Genomic DNA, 20,289 nt, shown 5'->3' with positions numbered 1-20,289 from the left:
ACACAAGGCATCCAGTATGATACATAAACACACTGGCACCTGGGACACAGGTGTATGTGAGATTAGGTGTAAATGTTAGAAGAAAATATATGTGTTACGAATAAGTAGGGGAATAGTCAGGCAACAGTACTGCACACACAATATACAAACTGTTTTTGATGAAAATAAAGAGAAGGTGAAATTAGCATTTAAAATTTCAGAGACATACCAGAATAACAGAGTAAGCAGAAGATGAGGTCCTCTCCTTACACACCCGACTGGCAGCACAGCTATTCCCTGTACTGTGGCTGAGGACAAGTTAATGATCAGTAACTAAACACACTCGGTTGTGGGCAGATGCTGGTTGTTATCCTGAATGGCTGCTACAGATCCCTCCTAATGTCATGCAGAAATCTACACTGAGGCTGTGGTGAGGTCAGCAGGATGTTTTTCACATGTGTTATGCCTCACTGCCTATGTGCTTCATATGTACAGTGCCTAATAGCCCTTGTTCTTCACACATGCTATGCCTCATAACTCTTGTTCTTCACTTGTGCTATGCCTCACAGCCCATGGTATTCATGTGTGCTATGTTTCACAGCCCTTGTTCTCACATGTGCTGTGCATCACAGCCCTTGTTCTTCATGTGTGCTATGCCTTACAGACCATGTTCTTCTTGAGTGATGTGCCTCACAACCCATGTTTTTCATGTGTGCTGTGCCACACAGCCAGGTGATCTGCAGACAACTGGCTGGAAAGGAGCACCCAGTCACTGAACTGGCCGTTTACTAGTGACAGAAAATGGCACAGTCATAATTTAACTGTGGACATAAATTAAAATACACCAGCTATATCACATGTTAAACATAGGGGATTTATGAAATATTAGGAGGAAGCAATATATAGTAGAATAGTAAACAGCCTGATGTGCAGAATGCTGGCAATTTGTGCCTTGACTAGTGTGTACTACCCAGGACACCTATATCACCTCATATGATACATATAGTATATCCTAAAAATAAAGTGATACAAAGAATGCCATCTTTCTGACATTAGTAGATCACACTATATACCACTTTGTATTTAGAATGTGTATGCTGTATGTCAGACTATACAACACAGACTATACATGTAATGCTCCACAAGCTTGTCATTTGCACAATTCTCCCCCTAACCCCCACACACAATCACACATTGCAATCACATACGCACGTACAAACAAAAAACTTTTCGAACACATGCACACCCACTCTCAAAAATATATGCACTCATGAATGGCAGATACCAGAATGATGGTATGACACTGAGAAGCGATATGAATACTTGCATTAAAATTGCATTGTTAAATTTTTAAGTCATAAAATTTTGTGTATTGAAAAGAGAGACAGATTGATGTTTCAGCAATAAATAAATAAATAAATATTTAACTCACAGAGACAGTAATTTGTGTGGGACATGGAGACATAGTTCCATACATGTCTATAAAAAAAAAAAACAAACAATAAAAAAAAAATCTGCTTTCAGATAAATTTTAATTAGTCTGGTATTACAACCTGTTACTCAGTGTGACAACTTCTGTGAAAATGTTCTGAATAGTTTGCAGGGGAATATATCTTACTGGTAGCCCCACTTTGCGCACCTGAAGTTGTAGGACACATTTATACCTAGTGCTGGTATTTCAGATGTTGCTGTCCATCACAAACTCCATAAAGGAGTCGGAATTAATGTGCATTGCTTGCAAGGCATCTTCGTGGGCAGTTCTGAAGTGCTACAAGGTCAGGTGGTTTATGGCCACATACCTTTAAGTTCTAGATCCTTACATCTGTGCAAATGACCTCAATTACCTGCAGCTGTCGGTTAAACAATACTAGTAATTATCTTTTGAGAATAAAAGAGAAAAAAAATATGTAGTCAACTGCCAAGTAAGTAGACTTACTGGAGTAATTCAAAGTAGTCTTAAAGGTTTAACAAATTACAATTTGAATAAGTGTATATTAAAATTATTGTGAAACATAGTTTGTAGCAAGCACATAATAACAATAAACAATCTATGATTGAGTAATTAATTTCCCTGCAGAATAATGGCTAGAAGGACAATATCATACAACAACTAAAAATAGAAAATTCAACTGCTGATTAAAGTAACCTGACAGTAATGGACTTTTAAAACAGCTACTAATGTGAGCAGATATACTTCTGTGAATTGTATGTTAGAAAAAGTCAAAGTCATGAGGATTAACTAAAGAGACAGGAACTCGGAAAACTGGTTCAACTGGAGCAGGTTACGCATATCAGCAACTTCACACTAGGTGAGGGAAGTTTGCTGGTTTTGATCACAAATGAGGTCAGAGAGCTGAGACTACAAGGCAGACATTTGGCAAAAAGCTTTAGGATATTTTTTCTCATAACCTTAAAAACTCAAATCAGACAACTTCTCAAACATGAAACAGATTTCAGTCAAAGACTGATAGCCATTTCCATGCACACATTGCTTCATCCTTATCAGTTTTCAAATATTTTATTTGGCCCTGATCTTTTTTTTTCCCCTATTTTGTTTACAGATCTGTCCCTGTCTGCTTATGCATGCTTACACATGTACTCTGATTAACTTTGCCCTCTCCTCTGTCTGAATGCATCACAAACTTCTTGCTAGGTATAACAAACAGGCACAGTTTATATACTAATACATAATTACAAAAGAGAAATATGATGAAGAATTATTCTTGGACACAGTGCTGAAACAGTTTTCCCGCTAAGGTTGTTGGTTTAAAAGCAGTGATGGAATCCTAGTCTGAATGCAAACGTAATAAATAAGTTTAGCAAGAAACAGGATAAGATAGTGTGCTGGTTGTCATCAGCTCATGGCTTAAGTTCATAGTCATATTAAGCTTATGTCCAGAGGGCCATAAAAAAGCTTAGCTAAGACATCTCTTGGCAAAGATAGCATATTAGATTTTTTGCATTTGCTAATAAGAGTATGTTAGTTTAAGTCACTTGCTCAGAATTCCACAATAAGCAAATGAAGACCAAGGGAATCAAACCATGAATGAAGCTTGCTAATAACTCATAGCTTTAATCTTGTCTGCTAACCTCAAGATAATTTCCTCATACCACAGACATGAATTTATCATCTCCCACCCGACCATTGTGTCTGTTTTTAAAAGTAAGTAGGATGTTAACTTTGCTTGACACTTTGACATGTACAGGTAGTTTATTCCAAAGGCAGTGAATGTTCTGGGTTAGGAATGTGTCATACCAGTAAGTGTTGTTGATCTTGATTGGAGTTTGTGACCTTTGGCACAAGTGTTATACCAACCACTGGTTTTGTAAAGGTGTAGAATGTCAAAAAAGGTAAGGACTTTCTGTACTCAAAAGGTTAAACATAAATCATCATCCCTCAGGATATATAACACAGAGTAAAGGGATAGGGGTTTTGGCCTTTTATGGTAGTGTGGGATATGTAGTCCAGAAATCTTCTTGGTGAGAAAGTTTAAGGATCTTGCAGGTTGGTCAAGGTCCTTTGTGAGGTATATGTTAAAAGGGGCATTGTATTAAAGGATAAGTGTAATAAGGGAGAGGCCGACCAAGATCCCATATTGCATAAGACCTACAGATGATACCCATTCAGATCAGCTAAGCAAGGGAGAAGGTGAGGGGATGAATCTAAATATTTGGTTCTCTCCTGTTTGGAGAAGGCTAGTATTTTCTGAAGCGCAGGGGACTGTAATTAAAAGCCTAGTCTGGGAACTTCCTACCTGAGAACTTGCATATTGATGACAATGGAACTGCTGGCTTTAACAGTATGCAGATTGGAGATCTTGTAAAATAATTTTAACTGATTAAGAACTCGGGACTCAGTGTGCTTAAGAAAGGTTAAATACTGGTCAAAGAGTAAAGCAAAATATCTTTGTTCCTTAATATAAGGGAGATACGTGAATGGGAATCAGTTGTAAAGACATATTGTGTATGTTGGAGCTGATGGTGATTGCCTAATAGTTTTACTGAACTCTTTTGAGTATTTGCAGTACATTTATTGATATGAAGCCAATTCTAGATTGTTAAAAATTATTTTGAAGTTCAATTTACAAAGAGGTGAGTTTTTTGTTCCCTTCAGTAAGCACAACATCAGCTGCAAGTAGGCTACAGTTGGTATATAGGGGATCATCCCAGGGCAGGTCATTTATAAATAGGGAGAAAAGAAAAGAACAGAAGAGGAGACAGCCTTATGGAATCCTTTTAATGGTTGCTCCAGAGATAAAAGTATTGTTAGGTCCTAGGAATGAAAAGGTACAATTATTTGGGAAAGTTTAAAGAACTGAGCTACTTCAGGGCAGAAAGCATTTTCAGAAAGCTTATGCATTAGTAGTGAGTGGGTGGTGGACAGTGTCAAAGGCATTTTTAAGGTCCAAGAAGATGTCTCCTGTAATTTTACCTTGCCCCGTACTGGAATATATGCCATTGGTCAGAATGTAAATGGCTATGATAGTAGAGTAATGGGGGTGAAGCCCATGCTGTTTAATATTTATAAAGTATTCTATTAGTATATAGTTAAAGGTCTGATCATAAATTATCTTTTTCAGAATATTGGTGAGGAAATAGAGATTGGATATGGGTTGAAAGTCTTGGAGATTGTAAACTTTATGCAGGGGACTAACAATAACAGTTTAAGACTGTTTGGTAATATTTTAGTTATGAGTGGTAAATTTAATAGAAAGGTGAGTGGCTTACAGACAAGCTTACTAACAGGCTTGAACATTTTTGGATGAACAGGGTGGAAAAAATGGATGAACGGAGAATCCTAGACCTAGACCTGACAAGTGTTTTCCGTCTGACTGCTAAGGAGAGAGCTGACAGAAATCAGCCTTTGTATTATACTCTAATCTCAGCTGGTAGTTATGCGGCACTTTGATATGGACTAAAACTCCTCATCTGATCTTTATTCATATAAATATCTCTGCAGTTTTGTACCATCACAAAGCTTCTCACCCACAGCTAGGATAGGCAATAACATTTGAATGTTTTTTTTCTCATCCACTACAGTCAACTCTGCATTGAGTGGGCTAATGCCTGACACATTTTATGATAAGATTCTCCTCTTTGGCTTTCTAGGTACATATAAATATCTGAAGAGAACATCCCTACAGCTGTTCCAAAAACAGTTGGATGTTTCTACCATCAAACTTCTCTGTTCTTACACAGGTCAACCAGTCACATCTCCATCAACTTGATCTTGTCTCAGTAATACAATAGTTCAATTGACTTTTCCTCAGTACTCACTGTTTTTTATTCCAACAAACTGTACACCATTAGCACCTGAAGGAGCTCTGGGTTAATATTTCCAGAACATGAATCCACTGAAGTCATTCCAGCCTAATCTCTTCCACATACTAATCATGAAAAAGGAAACATGTTTCAGTCTATTCTTTACCAAATTTACTCTGAATGACTGCTTTGAGCACCCTACTGGGTGATATATCAGGTACATTCAAAGAACTCTGCTCTTCTCAGTGTTATACCTGCTTCTCCCCAAGTTTGGAGGTTGCTTATGAAGCTTAAGCCAACATCTCCTTCATTTGATGGCTTTCCACTAGTATAGGTAAACCTGTAAGTGATGTCATTGTGCATTCCATACCTATCTTCATTACTCTTTCCCTCGGTATCTCGTAGGTACTCAAGCCCTGGATATCAACCACAAGTGACCAGCTCCATAAAAGTAGGTCCCCTAATGCTACATGCAATGTCTGCCCTATCGTATGTGTTCTGAAAAGTATATTCAGGGACAGCATCTATATAATATAACATCAGATAACCTTCTGTCTATACTCCAGCATGATTACTGACCTGGCCAAGGAACAGGGGCAGCTTTTCGATCTTTATGGATAATATTAAAGGATAAACTGAATCAGTGTAATCCCATTGGCACACATTTTTAAGTTTCAAGCAAGGTTTTTAATATTGTCAATGTTCCTGTTGGCAGTCTGCCATTTCTTTTTTCCATGTATCTTCATGGCACATCCCAAGTTGTTGACTAGAATGACAACATTTGTCCATAATAGATAATGCACTTAAACACCCCTCAATGTTCAGTAGTTGGACCTCTCCCTTTCACAGTATCTGTCAATAATACGACTATGAACTGTAGCTGAGACAGGTTTAGTGAGTAGACTAGCGAATCTCCTCTTTCTCTAGGCTTTCTTCACAAATTTGTATATTATTATATATTATTATATTATTATAGTATTTTAATCTAACACAAACCAAACAAATAGGCAGCGTGAAGAACAGTCCAGAATAGTAATGCAAGTTTATTAATTTCCAAAAGGTAAGCACTTTCAGCTGTGACACCAGCCTTCCTCAGGCAACCATTACAATAAAAACAACTTGCTTTATAGTAAATCTTGCTTGCTAATGACCATTCAATTATCCAATTAAAATTAATTATAATATATATGTTAAAAACCAATACTAAAACTCTAGATATTTTAATTTATTACACATCCGCGGTGGTGCAGCGGTAGCATTGTTGCCTCACAGCAAGAGGTTCTCCCATTCGATTCTCAGCTGGAGTGCGGGGAGTGCCTTCTGTGTGGAGTCTGCATATCCTCCCCGTGGTTGGGTGGGCATTTGAAAGACATGCGTAAATGGGTGTGCCTTCGTTGAAGGTTGATCATTGAGCTGGCACCTCGGCATTCATGAAAATCTACTGCCAATCATTAGCAGACCGGAGTTCCACTGTGGCGACCCCTAACAGGGAAAAGCCGAAAGGCAACAACAACAACACAGTACCCTATCTATTATAAACTTTTAACTTTAAAATACTTGAAATAGAAATAGAATCATTTAAACCTGGGAATTGTGTAGCATTTAAATAAACTTGTCACCAATATTCCTTTGATTCTAAAAATATTTTCCAGGGACCTCTTCTTGGACTTTGTTGAATTTGCTCTAATATTACAAACTTAAATTTATGTGTTGGTTATGCTCTATGTGTCTGTAAAGTGCATTAGTATGTGAATTTTTATTGATGTCATGAATGTGCTCGTATATGCATTGTTTTAACTTTCGTTCCATTTTCCCTATATAATAGGCAGAACAATTTGAGCATATTGCTGCATATATGACACCTATTGTGTTGTAGTTATAATGTCCTGAAATAATAACACGTGTTCCCATTATGGATAACTCATCCACTTCTAAAATATACCTGCAATATGTACACATATTGTATTTTCTCATTTTGCCTTGAGTTTTTACAACAAAATTAGAGCATGCATTACACCAGTCTTTTAGATTCCGGTCCCTTTTATAAATAACTATAGGTTGTGTACCCACAATTTGGGTTAGGTCTGTGTTACCACGAATAATATCTGCAGTATCATCTGTGTATGTCGTTATAAAACCTGTATTACCATACTTGTTTGTATTTGACTGTTTCATTGTCTGAACTATAGTTGAAGATGACCTTACAGAATATGATTCTGATTCAACAGTAGTACATGTTGATAATAAAGGTTTATAAAAACCTATATTTCTTTTGTTCACCACTTCAGTGATAATACTATCTACAAAATTTTTGGGATAGTCCCTATTTAAAAACACATTCTTCTATAAAATCATGCATATCAGTAACAATCTGAGCTGCACAGACAATTTGTCCCTTTATAACAGCTTTCCTAACATGATATGGGTGATTACTGGTAAAATGTAAAAAGAAGAGATCCCTGGAAAAAAAAATATTTTTAGAATCAAGGGAATATTGGTGGCAAGTTTATTTAAATGCTACACAATTCCCAGGTTTAAATGATTCCATTTCTATTTCAAGTATTTTAAAGTTAAACATTTATAATAGATAGGGTACTGTGTAATAAATTTAAATATCTAGAGTTTTAGTGTTGGTTTTTAAAATATATATTATAATTAATTTTAACTGGATAATTGAATGGTCATTAGCAAGCAAGATTTACTATAAAGCAAGTTGTTTTTATTGTAATGGTTGTCTGAGGAAGGCTGGTGTCACATCCGAAAGCGCTTACCTTTTGGAAATGAATAAACTTGCATTACTGTTCTGGACTGTTCTTCACACTGCCTATTTGTTTGGTTTGGTTCGTTCATTTTTTGTTGATAAGTATTTTAATCTACCCCAGAAATGGCTAGTAGCATCCAGACTTCATCTTAATAGCAACTACTAAAACTGAAGTCACGCTTTTCTTAAGCCTAACAATATCTGCCATCTGATTTATATCAGCTTCAAATCTTAACCAAGGAAAATTGCCCTCCTTCAATTGCAAAAAGTATAATATTGCTGGTAGTCATAACAGAGTATAAATTAGAATTGCATTAATGTAGTTATTATTAATTTTATTAATTAATTATTTATTTTATTTATTTTACATTTGTTGATCGGGATAATCCGATTGGATATATGTCCATTTTCAGCGGAGGCCCGGGGAGAAAAGCTCCAATAGACAAAATTACAAAGATTACACAACAATTAGATACATAGAAAATACAAGACAAGGAGTTATGTATATATACAATGGTTTAGTAATGTTCCCAATAGGGACTCACAAGTTACATGGTCTGACACATTAAAAACAAAAAAATCATCAGATTGGAACAAAGCATGGTTGAGTATTAAATGTTTAAGATATTATTTAGGTAGGATTTCATTTTGTAATTTAATCAGGGTTGGTACAGGGACAAAGCCAGTTCACTTTGAAATACTGTTTGATTCTTTTTTTGAAGAGACTTAGGAAGGATTGAAGGGTTACATAGTTTGGCAGTGAATTCCAGGTTTTGCCAACAAAGTTGGCAAACAGGGATTCACCAGCTGAGTTATTAGCTTTGTAGGTTTGGACCACTAGTTTGTTGGATGATCATAGTGATCTCAAGTTGTTGTATGGCTTTATAATATTTATCAGTGAGGGGGAATCTTCAGGATGGTATAGAATTTTGTGTGCTATTAAGAGTTTATTGAATTGAATTAAGCTGGGCAGTTCTAGCCACTCTAGTTGTTTAAGGTTCTGGCAGTGATGGTTTCTGTAGGTTGAGCCAGTGGCGAATCTGGTAATCTGGTTGTAGCTGTGGAAGATCTTACTCAGTTCAGATTTATTAATGTTGGATAGTACAGGAGAGGCATATATAAGAGTAGAGAGTAGGTGCGACCGGGCGATTGCAGTTCTAGCTAATGGGGTTAAAAATGACTTGTTTCTGTACAGAGATCCAAGCTTCTTATTGATGGTCTGTATGGTTTTGTTGACCATCAAATTTAAGATTATTATCTATAATAACCCCTAGAAGCTTAGTATGGTTATCTGGGGAGATAGAGGTACCATTGTTGGATGTAACAGAGAAAGAAAATGGGGTGGATCTACTAGTTTGAGTGAAGAGTAGAAGTTTAGTTTTATTGGGGTTCAGCAGTAGACGTTGGTTGGAAAGCCAGTTTTCAATAGTGTTAAATGTGTTTTGGGTTAAGATTTGCAGGTCAGATGGGGAGGTGGCAGAGCAGATCAGAATGGAATCATCTGCATACTGAATGCAGGTATCTTTGGGGATAGCAGTGTGAAGGTTATTGATGAAAATAGAGATGACTAGTGGTCCTAATATGGAGCCTTGAGGGACACCAAGTGTGAGAGGTAGCTGACTGGGCAATTTGTTCTACCATAATACAGCCTGTTGTTTGCCAGTCAGATAGGATTAGAACCACTGGATTACATGATTATTCAGGGAGATTTATTTTAGAGAAAGAATGAGAAGTTCATGCTTGACCATATCAAAGGCTTTTGATAGGTCAAGAAAGAGAGCAAAGGATAGCCTATTGTCATTCCTGTTTTGGTTGATGGCATTAATAAAGGAAAGGAGGACAGAGGTCGTACTGTGATGTGGCCTAAAGCCATGTTGAGAGTTAGACAGTAGGTTGTTCTGCATAAGATATTGCATTAGTTGCTTGTTTACACACTTCTCCATTATTCTGGCTAGTGGAGAAAGAATGGCAATGAGTCTATAGTTGGATAATTCTGTGGAACTTCCACCTTTATGGAGTGGGATGACGTGGGATATTTTCTAGAGGGCGGGGATAGCACCTTCAGATAAGGTTTTATTGATCAGGATAGATATGGGAAATGCAATGGCATCTGCCACTATTTGTAGGTACTCTGCAGGGAGGAGGTCAACAGAAAGGGTAGTAGGTTTTAATTTTTTTATTAGGGTTTTAATAAAAGTGGTACAGATGGGTTGGAAGCTAAATAGGGGATGATTAGTGGGTAGATCAGAGGTAGGGTTGAAGTTTGTGGACATTAGTTGATTTGCTAGGGATTGGATTGTTTCAGTGAAAAAGTTATTATAGGTGCCAGCTATGGTCTCTGGGGAATTATGGTTGAGGTTTGAAGGGGTTGGGGTGGTTGATTGTCCTGGATGAAGAAGTTGATTTAAGCCTGCCTAGAACTTTTGAGGGGTTGTTTTGGTGTTTATGTAGGAGATTTTGATAGTAGCTTTTTTTATCTGGTAGAATGGATTTTTTTGTTTCATTCCTGAGTTGGCTGCATTTTAAATGGTCAAGAGGGGCTTTAGTTGATTGCCAGCTGGCCCAGGCTCTGTTTCTAGTTTTGATTTTTGACTTGGTATTCTTTGTGAGCCATGGTGCAGTATTTGATTTAGTTTTTATAGTAAGTGCAGGAGCATGGGAGTCAAGGATACTTAGGAATTTAGTGTTAAAGTAAGCTATGGCCTCTTCTAATGGTAGATTTTTTTAGTTTTGTCCAGTCAACTGCCTTTAGTTCATTTTGGAAATTAACAGGGTTGAAGTTCTTCCTGTTTCTATATGTTTTGTATATGTTCTGATGGGGGGTGCCTGCCTTGTGTTTTATGATATAAGTTAGTAGGTGATTGTTAAGGTTGTCAGGGAGAGTCCCAGTTAAGCTGTCTGTTTTTTTTTTTTAAAAATAGGCTTTTATTACAAAATCAAAATGTTTATGACTTGTACATGCCTCACAAATGTTAAATCGTATCTTCATTGTAGCCTTTTGTCTAATAGTTCTACTAATCTTCATTCATCTCAGATGTCTGAACTTGAGCATAAAAGATGGCTGCTAAACTTGCTACAAGTTGTCCTACCCATACTGAGGAGTTGAATTCATAGACATCATCCACAATACATAGGGGAGATATCTGATACAATTCCCAGAACATAGCTTTATACAATTCACAAACATCCCTCAAATATAAATAGATGTTTATAGACTCTACTGTGCACATGGAACAGATCAGGTATGGAGTGCAATAGCGAATAGCTAACATTTTCATTGCTTTCCAAAGTCCTAAATTATGGAGTACAAGCTTATTCCAGAAGTAGTAGTTTCTGGGCATAAGCAGAGAGTAGAGCAAGCAATGACTCTATAAATCTGCTCCATTGATCAGCAGTACATGGTTGAACAACATCATCATTAAAAATCTAAAAAAAAATTAATGCAATGAAGATACAGTAATCACACCACACATCCTCTAATTTCAGAATCATGCGGTGAAACAGAGCCTACTAATAAATACTCCAGGCCAACTGCATGATGTTGCAAGCCACCTGCTACAGAGAAACCACATTGCATTAATTCTGTATGGGCCTGCAATTGCATCAATGGTATCTCCTGATTTTTTAGTAATCCCTTCCACTTTGAACACCAGTCAGCTTGTGAGTCATAGCAAGTAGCATGTTACAGTTACATAATGCTGTATGATGCCTATTGCGCTGTGATTAATCTAGGTAATATGGTAGTCTTACCCTGTTCTATTGTGGTCTTTCCCAGACTTGAACTGTGTGTTTGTATATGTGGTGGTTGTTTTCTGCTTGTGTGCATTTTTTTCCAGGCCTTTGCTTCACATGGAATATGTTGTTGTTGTTTGCTTTCGGCTTTTCCCAGTTAGGGGTTGCCACAGTGGAACTCTGGTCTGCTAATGACTGGCAGTAGATTTTTATGAAACGCTGAGGTGCCAGCTCGATGCCCAACCTTCAACAAAGGCACGTCCATTTATGCACACATGTCTTTCGAACGCTACCCAACCGAGGGGAGGACATGCATACTCCACAGAGAAGGCACTGCCAAGCAGAGAATCGAATGGGAGAACCTCTTGCTGTGAAGTAACAATGCTACCGCAGTACTTGCTTTACATGGAATATACACAATCAAAATTGTGAGGTCAACAAATACAATTAAGTTAGTACATGTGAGATCAGCAGCCGTTTTGCTGCTGTTTGTGTGAGTTCATTTTATACCATAAAGACCGATCCTTTCTTTCCTTTCAAAGGTATATAATCTGAGCTAGATCTTTTCTTTTTAAAGGTAGTTTTATACTGTCAGTATTGAAAGGCTTTCTGAAATGTATGGTAATAACAGCTTGGCATTCTTCCCCATTGCAATGGAATGTTATTCTGCAACATTCTTGTAGTTCTTTTAGACTGAATACTTAAGTGTGTTGACAGAAGCTACAGAAGTTTAGCTTCCGGCATAGTTTACACTACATACCAAGCGGCAGGTAGGGCTGCTTCATACTTTACATGTCTACTGTACTGATCAGTGACAATATTCATGTGACTGTGACCACCCCCCACAAAAAAAATCTATTTTTTTCTTTTGGCAGCAACCAAGATAATAATAATGTAAATGGCAGCTTCCAAAACAGTTAAAAACATTGTATTTTCTCCAGCATATGGGCAGATATCTCTTACAGCAGGTGAGTATAAAATATATTGAATGCTGGGTGACTTTAAGTTACAGATACATTTTACACAAGTATTGAACAGTAGTGTATGCAAGGATAACAAAGGCTGGGAATCAGAGATGAAGAGTGCAATTTAGTGAAATTGTGCCGTGAGCAGAGATGTGCAAGGTGGGGATGATTCAGGGATACAAGCAGTGCCATATGTCCTTGCCTGAGAAAATGTCTTTGGTATGTTTCTATGGTATGCAAATGAATATACAATGATATGAAAATTACCAACTTTGTGGTAATAAGCCCAGCTGTGAATGCAAACAAGGAAAAACAACATGGCAAAATAACTCATGAATTGTACAATGAGTTACAGCTAGCAGTAGGTTTGTTACCCATGAAAAGAGACAGAGACTACCCTAAAATGGTAGGAATTACTTTTGTATTTGTCAAGCAGTATATGTTAGGGGTCATTCTTGAAGCCTCTGCTTCACACATAGATTTGACTACATCTAACATATAATCACCTCCATGATAAACATATAATCAAACACTATTGTGTTGACAGAAGGACACCATATGGGTCCATTTCGATGTGTGACATACTCACATGGAATCCCCATACTTGTGAACACTTGAGTATGTTTAGTAGTGACTATACTTGCTACAGATACCTTACAATGACCATCTGGGGATACAGTGGGCATATCACAAGTACCTCCCTCACAAATATTACATCAACTCCTTGATGTTATGCTGTAGCTTTTGGAGGAGAATATGTGGTTCCCATTGATTAGAAAGAAGAGAAACAAACCTATGCTGGCATCCCATGAAATATCCCATTTTCCTGTGCTTCTAGGGTCCATTGACTGCACCAACATTGCCATCAAGGTCGCACTTGGTCCACATGGACACCGGTAAATCAACCAGTAGGGATTTCACTTCATCAGCTGCCATGTGGTTTGCCAAGTACAGGATATTATATACAATATATCTGTGTTTCATCCAAGTAGTTCCAACAGTTCCCACATCTGACATGTTTGATGTACAGCAGTGATTTGTGTGGATGTGACTTCCCACGTGGGCAGCATATTGGTCATGTTGTACGTGCCTAAAAGCCATGGCTCCTGACACTAATCTGCAACATATAGAGTATGGCTGAAATGCAGTGTCACAACGAATTGTTTTAGATCTATAACATCATCAAGCAGAATAAAACAGAATTAACCAGTAGCCAAATGAGTTCCAATAAGCAAACAAAAAAGCAATCCACAAAATAGCTAACAAACTCAAACCATCTAAGACCACTTTAATAAAAAAATATAAAAAATGAGCAGCAACAATAATGAAAGCAGCTGCGTCCATTACACCTCATCTCTCTGCTCATGTGTATTGTTGCCATGTGACATTGCTATGGCACTGGTCTACATCACTCTCCCAAACTGCCCATTGATGCACATTATATGGTTCCCATAATATTCAACACCAGTCTGTTACCCTGTTACCATTTTCCAGCTGATATCAAACTTTGAAATGGTCATGGCTTCTGAAGGAGTTGAGTTTGGAAGGGCTCCCAAGTGGTGCAGGAAAGAGATAAAAATATCTCTGCGACTCCTGCAGTGGTACCATTGTAAACACCTGCTAAAGAAAACCTGTGGACCCCATTAAAAGGCTGATGCAAGGCCAGTGAGTGATGTTGCAGGCATTAGTTGCTCTGTTGAACATTGCCAGCAATGGTATAGTAACCTGAAGAGACACCACCCTGCCCTCCTCTGCCAATAGAAAGAAGAGGATAGGGAGAGGTAACCAGAATTCTACTGTAGTTATGAGGGATCTATGTCAGACGATCAAGTTTTCAGAAACTCAAAATTCATAAGGATGTGACCATGTGATTGATTTTCCAAAAACTCGAATGTTAAAAAACAAACATAAAAATCTACTTTTTTATGTTTATGCAGGGGGGCATGTCTCCTGCACCCTCCATGTTGGGAGATGAACCCCCCCCCCACACCCTGTAAATTATATACATCAACTCTGAGATCGCACTACAGTGAAGATAAGGGTAAATTTCCCAATCTTCGCTGTACTGTGATCTCCATTTAAAAGCTTCAGGGTTTTAAAAACTCAATCATATGATCTCAACCATATGAATTTTAAGTTTCTGAAAATCTGATCAGCTGATAGGGATTCGTTATGAGTACCTGGTAATTGCTTATACATAGGCAGGGATTCTTTTAAAGTTATATGCAGTTATTGTTTTTCATAGGAATCTCTTTTTTTCTCCTTTTTCTATTCTATATCACCTGATGAGATTGAGGAAATCAGGATGATTTACCAGTGGAGGCAAACTCAACTCTCCAGACATTTGGATACATATATAGGGTTGGTTTTATAGCTGCATAGCTCCTAATCTGCAGCTTCACTGTCCATGTTTGCAGTATTGCTAATTACTTTCATCATCACTTACGTTTTCTTTGCTTTATGGGTCATATACCTTGCAAGTGTTAGTGGAACTGTTCTACTCTATGTCATACCATCAAGTATCCCTAACACTGTTATGATGAGTTAGACTAGGTTAAGAGTGGGTGTGGGACCAACTGTACTGGTGTCATCATCTGCTTTGGATCAGATGGGTTGGTAGCATTCAGTGCCATGTTCCCTATCTATGCACCCTGCCATTGATGCTTTATGCCCTTTTTAGCCTGACTTGGCTTTCTCTTACACTGGACATTCAACTCTCCCATGCATATGTCATTGACAACTGGCATACCATGGACATGCCACTGCAGCCTGCTGGGAGCCATGTCATTATGACTAATTTTATAGGGAATCCTATGACTCCTTTCTTGTTCTTTTTTGTTTACTTTATGAAATCTATTCATTTTAAAGATCCTCCTTCACATTAAGTAGAACTGTAAATTTAATGTTTTAAAAGAAACACACAGGTTTGTCCCATAATGTTTTGGCATGAGTAACAATATATACCAGAAAGTTATCTACCACAGCATAGAACTACAATGCAAGTTGTGCTCCTATTGTCCTTTGTGTTAAACTCTATTACATATTGACAACTCTTGAAAGAAAAAGATATTTCTTTACATCATCTCCTATACATAACTTACAGTCACGTATTTTATGTATATTTTGTCTGAAAGATGCAAAACTTTGGCCTTCGCAGATTTTTTAAGCAAGTAATCGCTCCAGAAACAAGTGTCCCTCTTCAGAGACATCCCAACACCATTGCGTGGTTAAGTGACCTGCTCATGACTGTTGGGTTTACAAGGGAAGGATGACAGAATCAAACCTAACCTTACAGGATGAAGCTCAGAGTCCTAACCTCCTGAATTAAACTGCATCTTCATTTTCTTTGAATAAAGATCAGATTGATTTAATGTGCCTAAACATTTCTGTCATGGTCATTCTCTCACTCTTAATTCTGTAAGGTACATACATAAGCCTTTCAATTTCTTTGTTTTTGAGCATTTTGTGTGCTCTACACCTATTAATTAGCTTTCCCTGACTCTGTACCCATTCCACATCCTTGTAGATGTTTGGTCTCATGAACTGCAGACAGCGTTCTAGCTATGATTTTACCCCCTCTGGGTAGAGTAACCTATCTGTTTTTTTTAACATTAATGCAATTCTCAAGTAGTTACTAGGCCTCATTAATATCCTCCTTTATTGCCTGCCAACTTTAATTAAGTTTGAAATAAGTGTCTCCAGATTTGCTTCTATTTTTTTTTGTTTGTTTTTGTGGTACAATGTTTCACTGTAAATGCTTATTTTATGCATGTGTTCTGAGATGCATTACTTTGCTTTTTCTTGTGTAAAATTCAATTTGTTTTGCTTGTAACTGCTTCATTATATTTCCAACTTATTTTATGTTCTTTTTACACTACTCTGTACCATAGCTCTCAACTTCTTAGTGCAAGAAAACTAGACTAAGTCTAAAAATAGTAGGGGGAACAAAGGACCAAAAATAGGGACACATTTTAAATATTGCTCTTATTAACTTAGAACGTTGCTAAAATAACAGGATTTGTGTTAGCATATTTTTTTGAAGGATATTAAGTCTGAAACTTGAATGCATGTCATTTTTGGTGACTTCAATCCTCAGTGATTTGCCAGAAAGCTATAAATTTTATGAGGAACAGACACCAAGTAAGGGCAACTTTGAAGTTAATATATTTAGAGGTGGGGTACCGAGATGCAGCAGTAAAAATTCTCAAATGTACATGCACATATATATGTGTGTGTGTGTGTGTGTGTGTGTGTGTGTGTGTGTGTGATTGCACACACAGTATATATACCCACAATATGTTTATATATATATATATATATATATATATATATATATACACACACACACACACACACACACACACACACACACACACACACACACACACACACACACACACACATTTATATAGTAGCATATTGTGGCATTTCTTAATTAAATGAATCAATATTAAGTGAAACTGACATAAAAGAATGTAAACAAAGCTGTTGTAAATATCCACAGAACTGTTGTGCAACATTTTTGCTAATATAACTGTTTCTTTAACTGCCATGACATGTACAAACCTGTGTCTTTAAGGAAGGCTAGAATTTTGTAGTATTAGGTTTCTCAGACATTTGTTCATTAGTGAAGCCAATCACTGGTGTATAGAATCATTGGCCATTCCCAGAATGGGACTTTATCCCTGCAATAGGTGTTCTGCGTAAAGTACTGCAAAGTAAAGAAAGGCCAGTAGGAACTTATCAGAAGAAACGCGGATGTATGTATTTCTTGTCCAAAGTCTTTCCACATTTTATTTGTTTTTATTCTGTGATAATATGATTACTGAATTTGATCCTACTACAGAAAATGCATTTGTATATTTTCAATGTGACAATCTTTGCATATGCCATCTGACAATATCTGAAATTCTAAACCCTACAGTTTTACCTTTTGAAACAAATATCTGTATTGCAGCATGAATTCATGTAACCCCGTTTTTCTTTTTCTCACATTCTCACTGCCTGTTTATGAATTTTAAACTTAACAAGTTTATTTAACATTCCTTTTTTCCCTCTAAATTAAATTTAATCATCTATTGTTGTTGCATTATAACTATGTCCTCTAGCGACTCTATGAACAGCTTTCGTCATCTACAGATACTAGGCAAGCAGGAAACAGAAGTCAATTGCCAGACCTCTCTTTTATTTAATGTCTCTAACCATTCATACTTTTCTGATCAAAGTGACTGCTGTTATTTAGTATCATATGGAAGTTATAAATATCTGTTAATAATCTTATAACATTTTTACCAATACGACTCCTGAAGTGCCCTCAGAATCTGTTCTTAGCAATCATCTGCCTTAACCACATCACAACTTAAGGCTAGAAACATTAAAGTTAGATTAATTAACAACATCAACTATTTGTCAAAAAATATATCATATTTTCCACTTCCACATCATTATCTTCATAATCTCTCATTTCACTTATATTAGCTTTCATCTTGGACGATGAATATTACATAAGATTCTATATTCCTGATTTGAAAGAGAAACTCATCAGGTCCCATTCATTTCTTTCAAATTCCTTTCATACTACATGCATGCAGCCCTTGAATGCCCCCCTCCATAGATCAAAACCCATTCATTTAAAACTTTCATGAAAAACATTTAGTCAGGCTTTCATATTTAACACAAATTCTAAGCCGAGTTATCCTTCTCACATGTACTAATCCATTAATTATAACATTACTTCTAACACTTGAAAACATATTATTTTTAAGGTCTGCATTTTCCAAATCAGAGGTTGTATGAAATTATAACATTGCTTTTAAGTCTTGTAAATACATATATATATTTAAAGTCTGTATTTTGCATAGTTACAGACTTTGCATCCTGCTATTCCTTCTTTATACCTGTCTTTTTAACATTCTATTGCAAAGTCATCCCTACTCTGTTTATGAATTTTAGACAACCATGTTTGTTTTACACTAATTCATTTTGCTTTCTCTTTATGCCTCTGAAATCTCAGGATCGCCATTTAAAGGCTTTTCCTTATATTTTCCAGGGAAGTATGAAACTGTTACAATGATTTCTCAAAACTGCCTCTCAGATTTTTAATTTTACTTTATATTAAGTTTGTATTTTTTCTTTGAGGTGACACTTTTCCAATTAGATATTCCAGTCTCTCATCCCTTTATGATTATTCTGCAACAGAAAAAGGCATGCTTCTACACTTTACATATCTAACTCTTTTTCTTTTAGATATTACAAATGTTCAAATCTTCTTTCCCTTATCTTCTCTCCAAAACCAACCAAAAGTATTGAACAGTGTGAATACCTCTTTGCATCACACTGTGTATTCCCTCTACTTTCACACATATAATATCTATGGCCATTAGCATTACCTCATTAAATATGCTGCATGCATCCACCACTCTTGTAGTTTTAGCTGGAACAAATATTTCTTAAAATGTCTTTACATCTAATCCCTAAGCTGAAGCATCTTCTCCTTACCCTTTCTTTCTTATGCCACATTTAAAGTCGCCTTAGCATATAACGCCAGTGTGAACTAATAAGTAAGGCTTCATTACCTGTAAAAGTTTTTGTTATTTTTCACATATAGCGAGAACACAAACTTGCATATATTGTAAATACAAAATACATTCTAGTAAAACTGTATTAAATTTAATCCATCCAATGGCAGATCCAAATACCTATTTCTAAACAGCATGTAATTTTCAAACGTGCCTCACTGTTGTTTTCCTATCTAAATATAAACGGAGAATCCTTAATACAGATTGTATCAACAGATTACCTACTGATAATGGAATTCTCTCATTCATCAACTTAAAATACTGTCATCTGTCTAACTGCATTTTTTAAACTGTTGACATTGAATTTTAGAAGCTGCTAAATATTCTCCTTCATGTTTTTATCGCAGAATAATTGTGTTTTCATTTTTAAATATCAACAATTTAAACTGCTCTGTCTGCTAGTGTCTTGCACATGGAGTCAGTGGTTTCCTTGTTGATCCTTTCCCAAATGTTGACTTATTACTCCACTTCTGAGTAGCAGTGCAGTGGATAGCACTGATACCTCAGAGAAAGAGGTTCCCCGGTTCAATTCTGTGCAGAGTCTGCATGTCCTCCTGTGTTCGCTTGGGCTTCCTCCAGGTGCTCCGTCTTCCTCCCACATTCTGAAGACATGCAGTAGGTGGATTGGACACTCTAAATTGGCCATAGGTGTGAGTGTGCATGCGAGTGTGTGGTGTGGAAGAACCCAGCGGTGTAAACCTTGGCTTTATATGATTGTCACTGTTGAAGTGACACCCTGGCCCCATGTGCAAAAATGGGAAAAAAGGGGTTATGGGTGGATGGATGGATTCTGACTACGTTCCTGTCATTTTGTTTGTGTCATACTTACTACATCATCTTTCAATATTTAACAATATTTCTGATATTTTGAACAAATCTTCTTCTACAATATTTTCAAAATTAACATTGATACTTTCATTAACAGCATAAAACCAAAATTCAGATATTCTTTTGAGCCTCACTTAGGAGGCTTTTCCTGCAAATGATCATGAGCCCCTCACAATCTATGCCA

General features: G+C 36.8%; 1 protein-coding gene across 2 annotated transcripts in view; it reads right to left on the bottom strand.

The window, feature by feature from the left end:
• Window positions 1–20,289, bottom strand: part of LOC122806611 (mucin-3A-like) — a 391,121-nt gene that overhangs the window by 357,059 nt on the left and 13,773 nt on the right. The gene's annotated exons all lie outside the window — the stretch shown is intronic.

The sequence above is a fragment of the Protopterus annectens genome, chromosome 7.part0, assembly GCF_019279795.1.
Source record: "Protopterus annectens isolate FY-2018-M chromosome 7.part0, PAN1.0, whole genome shotgun sequence".
Taxonomy (NCBI): domain Eukaryota; kingdom Metazoa; phylum Chordata; order Ceratodontiformes; family Protopteridae; genus Protopterus; species Protopterus annectens.
This window is presented reverse-complemented; position numbering and strand designations above follow the sequence as displayed.